Raw genomic sequence first — 16,993 nt, forward strand, 5'->3', positions numbered from 1 at the left:
TGAGGTATGGCCATGAACTTGGTGAGAGACGGTCGACCAAGAATAGCATGGTAGGTGCCGTCGAAGTCAGCGACCACGAAGTTGACGTAGTCGGTGCGAAAGTGGTCCGGAGTCCCAAATTGCACAGGTAGCGTGATCTGCCCGAGAGGTGTGGAGCTCTGTCCGGGGAGAACGCCCCAGAACTGTGCCTCGTACGGCTTCAGGTCCGCCTGGGCTATTTTCAGAGCGGGCAGGCTGTTCTTGAACAGTATATCAATGGAGCTGCCGCCGTCTATCAGTACCCTGTCGAATTGAACCTTGTTGATACAAGGATCGAGGACCAGGGGAAAACGCCCTGGCTCGGGTATGGCGGCCCATTGGTCCTTCCTGCTGAAGTAGATTTCACGGTGAGACCACGGAGGAAGCCGCGGATCGGTGAGAAGGTTGTCGGTGTTTGCCACGTTCAAGCAAGCGCGGGCGAGCAGCTTGCGTTCTCGTTTGGTCTCAATGGACACCTTGCCGCCGATGATGGTGTGCACGCGATCAGTCGGCTTGACGTATTTATGACGAGGGTCTGCATCGTCGTCGTCGTTGTCCTCGTTGCGCTGTTCCCCCGCGTCGTTAGGCTTGTCGGACGTATCCGGAGCCTGTTGACGCGTGTAGATAGTCTTGAGGACGCGGCAATTCTCCATGGTGTGGTTCGACTTAGGATGGAGCTGGCAGGGCCCCTTCAATGCTTTGGCGTAGTCGTCCTCGTAGTTACGACGTCCGCCGCCCTTTTTCACGGTATTGACCTCGCCGTCGTCTTCCCGAGCGCGCTTGCTCCTGTAATCGTCACGGCGGTTGCGCCGCTGATTACGTTGATCACGATGGTCGCGGGAGTCGTTGCGCTGGTTGCGGCGGTCAAAATTGTCGTTCCGACCACGATTGCCGCGGTAATCGTCGCGGTGTGGAGGGTGGTCGGAGCGTGGAACCCTTGCTGCTTCTTCAACGATTATCTTTTTAGCGTCGTCAGCGTCCGCGTATTTCTTAGCGGTGGCCAAAAGCGCTGTTACTGATTCGGGTCTCTTCCGGAGGAGCTTGTCTCTTAGGGCGTCGTGGAACCGGAGGCCGGTGACGAAAGCCTCGATTGCTTCGTTGTCGGAGATTGATGGGACCTTGATGCGCATCTCCGAGAAACGCCGAACGTACTCGCGCAGTGGTTCATCCTTCCGATCTCGGATCCGTTGCAGGTCGTACTTGTTGCCGGGTTGTTCACAAGTAGCGATGAAATTGTCGATGAAGGCCTGCCTGAGCTCCTGCCAAGAGTCAAAATAATTCGCTGGCAAGCTAACCAGCCATTGGTGACCTGCATGACCAACAGCGACTGGGAAGTAGTTAGACATGACGTGCTCGTCAGCCATGGCTGAGCGGCACGCAGTTTCGTAGAGCATGACCCATAATTCGGGGTTTTCCTTGCCGTCGTACTTCTGAAGTTTCTCGAGTTTGAAATTCTTGGGCCATATGACTTGGCGAAGGTGTGGAGTGAACTGCTTCAAACCCGGCGGGCCGTGGGCAGTGTCATATTCCATACGGCGATAGCTTTCATGGGATGCACGATCGTTGGCTCTCTGGTTGATGCGAGCGCGCAGATCACGTCCGACGAGGTAATGGCGGAGATCGTTATTGCCATCGCGGCGATCTCGATTGCCATCTGGATTAGCCCTGCGACCGTGGTTATCACGGCGATTGTCGCGGTTATCTCGGTGGTTGTCGCCTCGAACGTCGTGGCGGTTATCCTCCCGGCGGCGGTTGTCGTCCCGACCACCATCATGACCACCGTTTCCGCCTTGACGGTTGTCCGATGGGTCGTTATTGCGCGAGCCACGTTGGTTGAGTGGCTGTGAGCGACTTGAGTATTGGCGGCTGTGGCTTGATTCGACAGAAACGGATGGAGCCCGGGCTTGATTCATCTCTGCGGTCTGAGCCATAGCAGCTGTCAGATAAGCTTGTATGTCATCACGGACTGCTTGGGTCTCGGGAGTGTTGGGCAACCGCTGCATTGTCGCCATGGCGACGGCTACGTTGGCGCTTGGGGTCTTGAAGACTTGTTTGTCCCCCACCCTGTCGAAAGCATTGTTGAGGTCACGTGGTCGGAGCCTTATGCGTCGTGCCTCCTGGTCTGCTTCAGCTTCGATTTGCCGGCGATTAAACCGGTCAATATTGCGTGCTTCGCGTGCAGTCTTTTCTTGTTCTGTTTCGCCAACTGCTGGCGGCTCGTCGTTGCTGACAACATGGATCAAATCCCCTCGTCTTGGCGGGAAAGACGGAAATTGGGGGAAAACCGGGGCGTGGTCTGGTAGATCCAGATCGTATTTGACGCCTTCATCTTCGTGACGCTGAAGCTCGGTGTGGACAGATGCGTTGGATGCGATGCCGGATGAGGAGCTGGAGTCACCCTCTCGGACTGTGTGGACGGATCCTTCTTGATAATCTTCAATTCGGACCATGTTGACGATGTTGCATGGCTTCGGCCGAGATCGGTGTATAGGACATAGATCCGAGCGGCATCGTAGGTTGTACGCGTAGCTGGAGGCAGCGTTTCGCAGGCCGTAGGGCTGGACCTGGTGGTTCTCCGTCGGGACTTCGTACTCGCAGAGTCGGAGACCCGTCGCGAAGGCTGGCTGGCGACGAGCGGAGCGCCCCTCAGGAGTAGATACGACCACAAGATCTGTTCCAAGCCGTGCAGGACGACTGGCCTGAGCTGGTCGGATAGATCTGTTGTGGGGAGCTGTTACCTGCTCATTAGGTTGGCTTTGAATCGTACTTACCAGAGCTAGGGTTTCAGCGAGTTTGATGCCGACCCGATCGATGGAGTCGAGCAGGTCGGTGTCGTCGATCTGCTTTCCTCTGTAGCGGGGAAGCGGATGACGGGTTGTCGGCGTGGCTGTAGGCGTGGTCGGAGCCAGATGTACCATGGTCGGAGCCAGATCCATCGTGGTCGGAGCCGTGTTCGTCGTGGTCGGAGCCGTGTTCACCGTGGTCGGAGCCGTGTTCACCGTGGTCGGAGCCGTAGCCGATGTAGGTGAAGTAGTCGTCGGCGCGGGTTGAATCCACGCCTCCTCCGCGGTCATGGCGATGGAGACGTCAGGGCCGGTGGTCCAAGTGATCTGGCCGACGGTGAACGTGAGGCCGTTGGGCGTAGCCATGGAGCCGGAGATGATGACCATCTTGTTTGCTTGGAGAGCAGTACGCACACCCCCTACCTGGCGCGCCACTGTCGACGAAATATGGTCGGCAGTCTACCTAGGGGTATGCCCAAGGTAGTAGATTATCGGCAGACAGATGCGCAAGCCCCAAACAAGACGGTGACGCAAGACAGACACGAGGTTTTATCCAGGTTCGGCCGCCAAGAAGGCGTAATACCTACGTCCTGCGTCTGATTTGTATTGCTGTATGTCAATGAGAGATGTTTTTTAGAGGGGTCCCCTGCCCGCCTTATATAGTCCGGGGGGCAGGGTTACAGATCTGGAAACTAATCCTAGTCAGTTACAATTGCCATATGTGGCCGGATAAGGATTCCTATTCTAACCGACCAGGATTCCTGCTTGGTCGCCAAATCCGTCTTGATTCCTTGTACGGGACTCCGATCAGGTTAACTGGGCCACACGTCGTCTTTCGGGTGGACTGAACCCATCGATCCGGGCCAGCCCAAGCTTAGCCGTAAGGGTATAGGGGTTAATACCCCCACACATATTGATAGCGGAAGACTCAACTCCTTTTCCGCAGTTGTCTTTTGCTCTCGCCCTCTCCTCAACATTAAGAGATCCAATAAGCTCAGCCACGCTAAACCCTTGTCTCTTATATTTTAGAGAAGTAGCAAAATTCCTCCAAGAAGGTGGCAGCTTAGCGATTATACCGTCGGCCACAAACTTGTCGGGCAACAAACATGGGAAATGTTCTAGTTCCTTTGCTAGCGCCTGTATCTCATGAGCCTGTTCGACTACAGAATGGTTTTCAACTATTTTGTAGTCATACAACTGCTCCATAAGGTACAACTCACTACCAGTATCAGAAACTCCAAACTTTGCCTCAAGAGCATCCCATAACTCTTTGCCTGATGTGCAAGATATGCAGTTTTTCTCATACTTAGGATAAAATGCACTAATCACGGTGTCTCGAAACAGGTTATCGGAAACCAAGAACTTTTGCTCCTCCTCAGGAGTAAACTGTTCAGGCTTTCCCTGTGCGGTGTGATAGCAGTTCATAGCAGTCAACCACAATACCATCTTGGCACGTCAAATCATAAAATTTTTGCCATCAAAATTATTTGGCTTCAAAGCAGCATCAAAATCACTGACAGAAAATTGCCTAAGATTAGGTTTTTGGATTGTTAGAAATTTAGGCATTCTCATGGTTAATTTAATCCAGAAATATAACATCAGCAGGTTCGTGATGACATATATGTGCATGTGTATATCTCTAATGAACGCTACAGCATGCAGACATGACATACAGATCGATATAGTAAAAGCGCAAAAGTACAGTAATCATAGAGATTAGATTGTACCCAGCGGAGGGTCCCATGCCGAGGGCATCGGATGCTCCATTCGCACTAGTCGACATAGTGCGTTCCTCAAAGTAGTGGACCACAGTCGATGCAGAACGGTGTTCGTAGTGCAGTCCCGCGAACGGATCATTAGGAAGAAGACGTGTTCCGCGAGCGATCACCATCAGGAAGAAGACATACGTGGACGAGCAGTCGCGGATCGCTCCCCAAAAACCTAATCGTCGCTCACCCCGTGCGAGGTTCTCAGACGGACGAGGGTTCCGGAGGCACCTGCTCTCCCGCTACTCCGTGCGCGCAGAGGTACGGGACGGGGATGCCAGAGGGCTGCTGAGATGTGGTTTCTCTCGGGAGCGGTTGCGGAAGTCAGGAAGGACTGACGGAGGACTGTGGATATATGGCTGCAACGGGGAAGAAAGAAAGGCAGCGGAGAATCTCAGGAGACGGAAAGCGGAAGGGACGGTAACTACCGCAATCAGTTCGCCTCCACCATCAAGGAGAGAAACTCCCATGATTATGTGGATTTAAGTGGCAAAAGACCGGCCACACCCGCCCGCTCGCCGCCTGCCACGGCCACGCCCCGGCCCAGCCGGCGGCGCGCGCGCATGTGGCACCCCTTTGTCCTTTTCTCAGCTTCTCAATTAAGATGAATAATTTCCAACCATATAAGCCGAGTCAACGTTTAGTCAAATCTCGTATGGTATTAAACCATACAACGGTTAATGTTACGTACCATAGAGTTTTATTTGATTTATTAAATATTATACATGCCAAGTCCATAATATATCCAACACACATTTCAAGGTAAAACTGGTTGTGTTCTCCTATACTCTAAGCACTTGAATAAAAAAATTCATGAAAAAGGTTCACAAAATACATGTGGGCTGTGGAACTAGAGTATCAGTTGAGCATTTCACAAATTTAGTCTCACTTGAATCTGCAATGGAGAAGCCAAAAAGATCGAGCGCATTATTCTTTTCCCAATCTTCCTTTTTTTTCTATTTTGTCTCGCGCCAATCAGTTTTATTTTGAGTTAAACTTCTGAAGTACTTTGTGAAATCAATATTATACTTAACTATGCTCCTCCTTGTTTTTTTTCTATTTTTAACGGTTGATTTTAAATTTCTATAAAAGGACTTTTAAAGAAAGGTCATATTAGAAATTAATTTCTAGAGGCTAGTTAATTAATAGAATCGATTTTCACAATTGTCTCTACAAATTCTTTTTAACGTCTCTATAAATGGTGTGTGTAGTAGCTGAGTTTTTGCAGCTATGCTCAGTCTGCTGCTCTGCTAGTCAATAAGAAATTAAACCTCGCAGGCACATAGGCCATCAAGCGAATTGATAGTGGTCAAATGAGTACAACTTGACAACTTGGCTAGTCTCAAATATGGTGTAAAAAACAACTATTATTGATAATTTTGTGCATGTAATAAGTCCAAAAAAAAATGGCGCCTTAATGTGTCCAGGGGCACCCTGACCTTCAAATATGCCGGATCAGGCGTGTCTCTCTTGTTTTCAGCTAGTTCATCCTCTTATCAATGATGTGGATGTGGATTGCTTGTTTTGGATAGCGTTCTGCGTGCACCAACCATCCAGCAGACCATCAGCAGTGAAATTTTGGCCTTGTTTAGTTGAGTGAAATTTAGAAATTTGGCTAATGTAGCATTTTTGTTTTTATTTGGCAATTAGTATTTAATTATGGACTAATTAGGCTCAAAACGTTCGTCTCGCGATTTTCAACTAAACTGTGTAATTAGTTTTTTTTCGTCTACATTTAATGCTCCATGCACGTATCGCAAGATTCGATGGGATGACTACTGTAGCACTTTTTGGGAAAACTTTTTGGAACTAAACGTGGCCTTTACTCTCTTTTTTGAAACACTGTAGGTACTTATGTCTGATCTGACCCCATATATATTTCTACCATGAACTCCTACGTCCCGTCCCCTTTTCCTTCTGAGATCTATTCCTCAACTATCATTATGACAGTTTTTTTACTTAACTATACGAAAAAATTAACACAAGAGTTTAAAATGTAACTATTTTATAGCTTTCACAACATTTGGATAAAGAACAACATAGATATTGGCAATGTTGAGATTTGGTGTTACTATATTTCATCATGCATGAAAAAAATGTTATACACAGTTGTTGACTTTTGATTTCACTAGATTTCAGACAGAAAAAAACATCCGTAAAAAGTTTTTTTTTAAATTTAACATATCATGTTCTATGAGAGTCAATAGTCAAAGTTTCACCATTCAGACTTTGTGGATATCTAAAATGACTTTACAATATCTGATCAAAGGTTTAATCGTCGGTGTAAGTAATGAAAAAGAAAAAAAAAGTTATTTATTTGCAGGCCAACATGCTTATAATAATCATATAAAGAGGTTTAGTTGAACTGATCAGCTAAGAAAAATATACACACCATAATTAGGCGTTGAGATAAGGAACACCCTTAACTTCAAAGATTAGGTACCCAAAATCATAGAAATTGAACGTCGCTCTAGTCTTCTTTTGCCACAAGAGAACGCCGATGTCACGTTAGGATAGCCACAACAAAGCTAATACCATAGTACTAATCTCAGGGCCCATATAAATCCTCTGGACTTTTTTTTAACGCGCCCATTGATACGTATTTTGTTATATATAAGAGGGTAAAAGCAAGAACAATACAACCACAAAGGAGGTAACCCCATTGATCCTTCCATGAGCAAACATAATATTGAAAAATTTATAATAAATTTTGTTCCTCAAAATGTCATACACAAAGTTAAGTATAGCTTTGTAACTTTCTTTTAGAAAAAAATAAAAGTTGCAAAAAAAAAAAAATCAACAGTGAAAGCCGTGGAAGTTGGTTTCTAATCTATCGAATGTTCGTTGATTAATGAAGTCGGTGTTCTTCTGCGATCTCTTTCAGCCTTATCATCCGGCCCAGTAAGAGCATGTCCAAGAGTCTGTCCATATCCTTCCTCCTAAATGCTAGGAATATAAATTTTGGTGAAAAACTACCCTCCAACGACATTTCTAAATGGTCATCCAAATATAACCATCTTTTATTCTGGATTTTCGCTAGCCAAAAATAGAATACGAGAATGACTCTATAAAGTGCGCATGAGATATAGAAAAACTATTGGACAGTGAAAAGATATAGAAAACGATTTTTATGTAAATAACTCTCTAAAAGATGATGTCGAGAGTGAGATCGGGGATGATCTAATATAATGGCATCTCGCGATCGCGAGCAGGGTGGGCCCATTTGTCAAGCATGAAGATGGGCCTAGACGGCCGGAGCATCAGTTTGGGCTGCTAATCCAGTCCGGACCACGGTGAGTCTGACTACTCTTCTGTTGGTCTGTCTTTGCTAGAGAAAATGTGGGCCAGCCCATCATCATCCTAGGCGTGGTTGGAAGCCAACGACCAAGGAACGAGTTTTGGGCCAAAAAAAAACGTGGATCCTACTTCTGAAAAAAAACAGCTAACTTTTATCAAAAATAAAAAGGGAAAAGAAAACACAGCTAACTTAAAGTGGGAGCCGACTTGAGTCAGGTAGTTGACGATCCTAAAATTTCTGTCACATCAAATATTTAGACACATATATAAAGTATTAAATATAGACTAATTACGAAACTAATTATACAACTTGCGACTAATTTACGAGACGAATCTTTTAAACCTAATTAGTCCATGATTTGACAGTGTGTGCTACAGTAAACATGTGCTAATGACAGGTTAGTTAGGCTTAAAAAATCGTCTCGCAAATTAACCTCTATTTATATAATTAATTTTATAATTAATCTATATTTAATGCTCTTTATTAGTATCTAAACATTCATTGTGATATGAATTTTTCACTCAATCTCTCCTAGTAATAATTTAAGTGAAAAAAAGACCGACTGTTACGTCGGCATGCGGCGCGAGTGCCGTGGCAGGCCGCCTCACGCTGCTTCTGCGAGAATAACCGGGGCCACTGTTTTGTGCGCCATCGCCTGTCGTCACCACCGGCCACGGAGCGGAGGCGTGCAGCAGCAGGTGAGCGGCCAGCGCCAACCCCAGGATGGCACGGGTTGGGTCGTTTGGCACGGGTCGGGCAACCACCACGGTGGGCGCGCAGGGGAAAGGGGTTGCGTTGCGTCCCGGCGGGGGCGACCGTAGGGGTTATCGGCCGTGGTGCTGCATCGCAAAAGCGCCCCTCGTTTCGTCTAGTCTCCCCATCCCCCACCCGGACCGGAAGCCGCAAGCCCAGCGGCGGAAACCACAAAACCACCAAGCCGAGCGTGAAGGCGCCCGAACCACCGCGAGCCCCCGCCCACCACCCCACGAAACCCAAACGCGCCTCCCTCCGCAGCGAGGGATCCCGCATCCCCCCCTACCCGTTTCAATTTCATTCAAAAGGGCGTGGAGGCGCCGCACCGCCGCCGCCGCCACCGCCACCGACGACGGAGGAAACGCCAGGCCTTCCCCTCCTCCCCTCCCCGAGCCAGCCCAGATGTTGTCCGACCAGGAGCTGGCCCAGTACGTGGAGTCCCTCGTCCAGCACACCGCCGCGCAGGGCGGCACCGGGATATCGGCGGATGCCGTGGTGCGCCAGCTCGGGGCGCAGCTCGGCGTCGACCTCTCCCCCAAGGCGCAGCTCATCCGCAGCGTCCTCGTCGCGCTCCTCGGCCCCGCCGCCGCTCCGGCGCCAGGACCACGCGGCCTCGCGGAAGGACCCTTTCGACCCCGCAACCGCCGCCGGTGCGGCGGCGGCGGGGCCCGCGCCGAGGCTCCTGGGCAGCAGCTGCCCTTCTCCACCTCCGCCGCTCGCGTCGTCGGCCCCCGCCCCGTCGCCCGCCGTTCCCCACTTCTTCCCTCAGCAGCACCAGCACCAGATGCAGTCTTTCCTCTCCGCCCCGCAGCAGTACCAGCACCAGCAGCACCAACGTTCCGGCGCGCCTCCCTCGCCGTTCGACGTCCCCGCGTCGTACCGCTACGGGCACCAGCCCTTCCCGCAGGCCGACCAGGCGCACCTGCAGAGGCTCGTCCAGCTACAGCAGCAGCAGCAGCAGCAACAACAGCAACAGCAGTTGGCCGCCGCGGCGAGAGCGGCGGCTGCAGCGGCACCCACTCCGGGGGAGAGCCCCCGTGCGCCAGCGCCGGCACCGGTGCCGGCTGGCTCTAAGAAGGACAGGTGACACTTCCTGCACTGTTAGTTCCTCTTCTTTTCCCCCTTCGAGTTAGGGTTTGGAGCATCCACTTAGGTGCCAGATGCGCGTGCTCGTGCGGTTACATTTAGTTAGGTAGAGTAGCTTCTACGCGAAGCTAAGCTCCTAAACCTCTAGGATTGAAAATTTTCCCCTTTCCAGATTTGTTTGGTGATTTGAGGTGGGATTAACCGGAAAAGTTTTTTTTTTTTTTGGCTGGACTCACGGTTTGTAGTGGTACGGATTTGGGCTTGATTGTTTCTGGTGGACAGAAATATTTTATATCAGGATATGGTTAGTGGGGTTGGGTGAAGTGGAAGGAACTTGTTTTCAAGCGCTCCAGTTGGTTCATTTGAGAAATTTTGTGGTGCCATTTCTGCTTGTACTAGACATTTAATGCCCCGTGGTTCCAAGCTTAGGGGAGGCAATCATCTTGCGAGTGTACCTGTGAAAACCTTTGAATGCTCCCGTAGTCATGTCAACCATTCATGCAGAATTAAATCCCATGAGGTCATTAACATTGAAATGGATTCACTCAATCCCATCAAAATGTTTGCTTTTCAAGCAACCGGCTTCAAACAAAGAAGCTTATCCATAACTGCCAATTTGATTTGCAGAGTGGGCTCTACGTTTAGGTACAACGAACTAGAAAGGAACCTTTCTGTTTGCTATGTCGATTCACTTGAAAGGAATTTATGGCACTTTTTATGTACTAAATCCGTATTACTATTCTGCAAACACCAAACTGTCTGCATGTGACAATGTTCCTGATATAAAATCTCGACTCTCACTTCACTCTCTTGGAACTAAGATATGGATATGTCCCCTGTTCCCAATTGTCACCTTCGGCTGTCATTTGCTGATGTTCAGCCTGTTCACTGAACTCGCTGTTCTTGTTGTGGCAATGTAGCAGTGCTAGTGCTGGAGCAAAACGAAGAGGTGGTCCTGGAGGGTTAAACAAAGTCTGTGGTGTGTCTCCAGAGCTGCAAGCTATCGTTGGTGAACCAGCCATGGCTAGAACTGAGGTCCAGTCTTTCTAGCACATCTTTCTAATGCCTTGTCTATATGTTTACATTATGGCAGGTAACCTGACACTGTTAATCAATGCAGATTGTTAAGCAGCTTTGGGCGTACATTCGCAGGAACAATTTGCAGGATCCTAACAATAAGAGAAAGATTATATGCAATGATGAGCTCCGATTAGTTTTTGAGACTGATAGCACAGGACATGTTCCAGATGAATAAGCTTCTATCTAAGCATATACGTCCTCTGGAGAGTAGAAGTAGGTGTTTCTCCTGACACACCATATCTACTTCTTTTACAAAACAATCATATCTTGTGTACTGAACCTGTGGTCCAAATTCTTGCAGATGATTCGAAACGAGAAGCAAAGAAATTGAAGCCAGAGGGTGGTGAACCAATTCCTTCAGGTTGAAACTGATGTTAACCAACTTCCCCTTACGGTTTCTGATGCTCTTGCTACCTTTTTTGGTACGGGAGAAAGAGAAACTGGTCCATTCTGAGGCTGTTAAGCGTGTCTGGGATCACATTAAAAGCAATAATTTAGAGGTTTGGATGACTACTATCAGAACTGTTATGTGGCTACTGTTCCTTTTTGAAATGTTGGGTCCAATATTAAAGTATTAAACTCCAAGTGGGCTTTGCAAGTAATTTGTCCAACCTTGGGAAACTAAAGGTCAAAAGAAACTGTCTATCTCTGTTTTATAGTACCAGAATATCTGTGTAGAAAAAAGGGGCATAATGTTTGAATTCAGAAAGTTGGCTTACTATTTCTTTTGGGATGAAAATGTAAATGCATCAATATTGGTAACCTGTAACTGCATTCCCTGTGCTTTAAACTGATGTCATACATGAAAACTTGTCTAATTCATGACAATTTTTGTTAGTTGAACCGTTGGACACCCTGCTTGGTCAATATCTGTTTTTCTTACTTGGTAGATCTCTTGCTTTCTATTTTCTATCAGATTTGAGTTTGGTTGGTGGCATGGTAGTTGTTGGTTGATCAACTAGATGCGTACAGTGGTTGTTTCTAGATACATGTTACCGAGTGTATATATTTCACATGTGGTTTAAGGGGGTGTTTGGTTCGAGCTACTAAACTTTAATAGCTACTAAACGGTTTAGTCACTTTTAGTAACTCCAGAGTTACTAGAGAGGATTAAAGCCCCTTTAGTAGCTTTTAGTCATAGCGTTTGGTTAAAAAGTTACTAAAGTGACTAAAAGCTACTAAATTTAGTAGCTACTAGACGAACCAAACAGGCCCTAAGTTTTGAACTTGAACTATTAAATGGGGTCAGTGTACTTTTCAATATACTATAACACCATGACGATATATGGGAATCATTATTTTTTGCAAGTTGTTTTTTTGCCTACCCTTTTGACCTATGACAAGAGTGAAGCATAAGCAAAGCATGTTCCATCAGCCTGTTCGGCAGGCCGTAAATGATCGTATACGATCGTGGATTATAAGCTGGAACATTATTTTTCTCTCACACCAAACCAGCCAAACCAGCCAGCAGTAAATAATCCACGATCCAGCCCAGCCAGCCGAACAGGCTGCCATATAAGCCCATCTTTTCCTTTGGTGTTTTCATACGTAATTTGCAAGCAATGATTTTGCCACCTAACATTTCAGTAATGATAAATCTGAACATAAGCAATAGGTGACTTGTATTATTGTCTACTGTACTGCAGGAATCTACTTTTGTCTATGGTGTAGTATAATGCATCCTTCTGTTTTCACCTGCCCTTTCTGTTTTCCTTTTTTGTTTTGCTGCCATTTGAATTGCCTCTGTTCATATTTGTGGTTTGCTTCATTAGTTAACTATTTTTCTGGGGTATATTTTCTGTAAAAACAGATTATAGATACTTGTATAACCATCTCGTGTCTGCATAAGCGCAAACAGGTTTGTAGTCTGATTGGTTTTCTTCTCTTGTTATGGTTACAGGATCCAGAGAATCCTACAGTGATACTATGCGACTCGAAACTTAAACAACTCTTTGGATGTGATAGTCTTACTGCTCATGGTGTCTCTGAGTTGCTTTCAGACCACCTTTACAAGCAATCTACCAAGATCTGACTGGTTAGTTATCAGGCTTTCTCTTAATAGCATGCTTATGTAATATTAAGTCAAATATGTTTCCCTGCCTAGTAGTACTTGTTGGAGAACATCCATCCCTTTTAAATATGTTGCACTAGTAAAAGGAGTGTACTGACAGCAGTGAAATTGGTACTGTAAAGTTTTGACTTAACCAAATTTAGTCATTTTATTTTCACTTTGCAGATTTTTTACATTATGCAGTTTCAATGTCATATGGTAATGCAGGAATATGTGATTGTTTAGCTGTTGGCTGCAGGTGATACATTTTCTGGATTCAGTTGGGCTAACATCCTGGTAGTAGGCACTGATGAAAGGACAAGAAATCCGCTCAAAGTGTTGTATCTTCCATATTGGTCAAGACTGATTTACAGTAGCAAGGAAAAGGGAATGGCAGTTGTGGCATATTATCTAGTGAGACATAGTAGTCCATCTGACTTTCTAGTTTGTTAAATAGGGAGCAGCTTGGATGCGAAGTTTAAAAGGACAGCAAGAGCTGATGTACTTTGCGTGATGTAAATTCAGCAACCGTAGGTGCGTTTTCCGGTAAGAAGTCGCTTTCTCGTTAGCTAACCTGGAAGCCTCTTGCATTGCTAGTGTCCTAAGTTGACTCGAGGCATCTGTACCCCTGATGTTATGTTGTAGGTGATACCTAACTTATACAGTTTAGATCGTTATCCTGAATGTTCATCCTTTTTCTTCAACCCTGTATCATCATATCCATCTTATGGACAGTAGTTGTTTACAACAAACAACTACTGTGCATCGTGGCTGGCCATGTTCCAGAATTTGGTATTTCTGTTTCTACAATGATGCAGACCATTTACAAGACCCCGCAACTGTACAACGCTAGATGATGCTTGTTTCTTGTTCTCGTGGTGATGATGATGAACCCTACAAGTTCTTGAAAAATGCGTAGAACAGTATCATGACCAGGAGGCCGATGATGACGCAGAAAACGATCCTGCTGCTCTTCTCGTCAAGTGTACCTTCTGGCAGGACCTTGTGCACGATGGTCAAAATTACCGCGTCCAGATTCTACAGTCATGATAAAAATCAAAAACTGTTTAGCCTTTTGGAAACAAGGTTGTCATTGCTACTCCCTCGGTTCCAAAATAGTTCGACACTTTAGTTATGGATCTGGACAGACATTTGTTCAGATTCATCATAGCTAAAGTATCAACAATTTTAGGAGAGGGAGTACATCAGTGGTAACTTCGTTTCAGAATCTGTTGTCTGTTTGTCATGCATGATGCTTGCCTGCTGGATGGTCCCAAGAATCCTCTGAAGCAGTGGCACGCAGGTCTTGTTCACTTGGCTGCACCAGCAGGAAAACAACACGATTTAGTGGATTCTTTGACCCTGCAGCTACTTCCCTAAGGTTGACGTTGCTGCATACTCCTATGCAAGTATGCGAAACCAGACGCTAGGATTGTTACCTGATGAGCAGGAGGCCCCGGTAGACGTGGCTAGTGGAGACGTTGCAGTCGAGGTCCCAAGGCGGCAGCTTCCCCTTCCATTCTGCACAGCAAACGGTTCCAGCAGGGCTTCAGTTTTGGTAGCCCATGCTGAAACTGATAACTGACCAAGAATTGTTGTTTGACTGACCTAGAGACCACTTTAAGCCCATGTCGAAGGCTGCTTCGTCCGGCGACGGTTTGAGCACAAACGACACATGGTGCCGGACCATCAGCGCGTGGAGAAGCAGGAACATGTCCTGCAACAACGTCGTCACGGCCGGGTCAAAAATGCAGGATTGCAGGCATGTTGTATCGTTCAGGATCAGTGCTTTCCTAGGATCTGTGCCTGTACGATCTCAGCTCGTTTTACCTTGCCCAGCTGCGGAACATCAACGGACCGGAGGTTGCTGAAGAAGTAGAGACACTCGTCACCGAGCAGCTCCCGGACGCTCCGGTTCTGGATGGCCGAGTTGAGCTTCACCATCCTCATCACGGTCCGGAGCCCGTCCCCGCCGCCGCCGTCGCCGAACAGCCCTTGGGCGCGGAACTTTCCGGCGTCTCGTCCTCCTCGGCCCGTCTTGACACACGCCGCTGGCGGCATCCTGCCATCGCGGTGTCTTGGAATGGTTTTGGGATGGTGCGGACGGTGCTGCTGGTGATGAAGCCATGGGAGAGGAGGAAGAAGACGCGGCAGGGTTGAGTCCATGGAGACAGGTGAACTGAGAAGGGTCTCGTCTGAATGTGAAATGGACGTGCTGCAGCTTTCAGGCGTCTTATACGCCCCAGGTTGGTCTTGGAGTTTTGTCGAGCAGGCGATGCATGTCCGGCTCGCAAGCAAAGGATTATTATGTATGAGAGGAGAGAATAAGCCATGCAAGGGTACATGCTCTGACGTGTAGCATGCACACGGCTAAGTGCAAGCTAGCGCCTTGTTCGTTTGGGCTTGTTTGGCTGATAAGCTATGCATGAAAGTACTGTTAGCTGATTTGGTGTGAGAGAAACTGAAAAAGTACGGCTTATAAACCAAACAAGCTCAAGCAAGGTTTGAGTAATTGGGTATTGGGTTTGCCAAGGAAAGTAAGGAAGGATGCTTCTTCCAAACTTGGGTTAGGGTCCATGCCCCCATAATCGGTAGGGTACCCTACATCAATCAAGCTTATATATTCACGGAGTCGTTTTGTGAGCTTCAGGGAGTTTCTGTGCTTCCTCCTTACGGTTGCTTCAAACTGATATGCACTCTTCCATTGTACCTTTTCTTTTACAACACTCTTCATCATTACATAATATGAAACTTACGACATCGGTGACAGCTGGGCTTTTTGTGCTGGGTCTGACATACATTGGGCCTTTGGGGCTGCTGGCCCACACAAAATTGGACTAAAATGTTTGGTAGATCCTTACTAAGTTGAGAAATTTGCATACCACATTCATCCAATTCAGCCTATGGATGAGGGAGATATGGCCCATAGACATCTGTTGTTCCTGTGGGACTTTGGGCCGGATCGAGTTCTTCTTTCTTATTGGATCATCCTAAGTCTATGCCCATGTATACCATTTCCAAGATTGTCCCATTGTCCTCAAATTTCATGTCATTTTTCAATACACTCCAAAATATCGAATGTGGAATTATTTCAATTTTTCAAGAGGCAAGTGGCATGCTAGTGTATGAATATGGTCAATAATGCCACCAAAATTAGTTGTAAAATATCTGCATAAGCAGCACCAACAGTATGTAGACGTGTCTCAGCTTTGATAAAACTATGCCTAATTGGTATGGACAAGTAATATATATTGTATGTGTGTGACTGTTTGTGATCTGATGAACTTCGTGTGGTGGTGCGAAGTTAGATGTGAAATTTTAAAATTCTGTACGGATATGTGTGATGCTAGTACTTGGACATTGCCATGATATACGATGCTATGCATTGGTGTAATGTTTTTTTGTCTTATTGTGTGATGTTCTTGGCATATTATCGTGTATTATATATATCTTATTGACACTTGTTTGTCGACCCCACGCATTTGATGTAAGGGTAGTCCATGGCACTTGTTTTTATAAATATGTGCTTCCTATGTTGAAAGATACAAAACCTATGATAATTTCTTCAATGTATTTTATGGTGTATTCACGACAAACAACTTAATAACTAGTGAATTTTATCAAGTGATGTACATATTTAAACATGTATAAGAGACAAATTGACTCATGAAACCTACCAATTCCAAAGGAAAAGCATCATGTGGACTTTAGATAGGTTTGAATTTCATTTTTATTTCAAAACTAAGTATATATAGGTATGTCCTACTAACGACAAAATACAAATCATTGTGATTGTAGGTGTATCTAAGCTCAATTGAAACTAATCAACACTATGAGAGACACGAAACACTCATGGGAACTTTGGTTCTATATATGTGTTTGTGTGGCATCCAGAGGAAGAAGACGGCTAGATGGAACAACAAGCACTGCGACTGCCTATCGTGGCCATGGTCCATGGCCCAAGTCCCCAAGCCCAACACGACAACATGCAGCACAACCAACATTCACACCAGCCCTACATGCAACAATAACAATGGACCCTCACAATCTCAAACTTTGTTTCGCTTGTTGTGTAGCGCTGACAATTATGAGTATTGAGGGGTGACTGGTGTGGAACACCCTAGCACTGCCAAGTGTCAGACATCACCTGCCGACCAAT

At 46.6% G+C, this 16,993-nt stretch overlaps 2 pseudogenes; one reads left to right on the forward strand and one right to left on the reverse strand.

Moving 5' to 3' along the window:
- Nucleotides 1-8,584: 8,584 nt before the first annotated feature.
- LOC136501010 (uncharacterized) lies at nucleotides 8,585-13,231 on the forward strand (annotated as a pseudogene).
- Nucleotides 13,232-13,662: 431 nt separating this feature from the next.
- LOC136501011 (uncharacterized) lies at nucleotides 13,663-15,115 on the reverse strand (annotated as a pseudogene).
- Between the last annotated feature and the right edge of the window lie 1,878 nt (nucleotides 15,116-16,993).

This window comes from Miscanthus floridulus, chromosome 13 (genome assembly GCF_019320115.1).
Source record: "Miscanthus floridulus cultivar M001 chromosome 13, ASM1932011v1, whole genome shotgun sequence".
Taxonomy (NCBI): Eukaryota; Viridiplantae; Streptophyta; class Magnoliopsida; order Poales; family Poaceae; genus Miscanthus; species Miscanthus floridulus.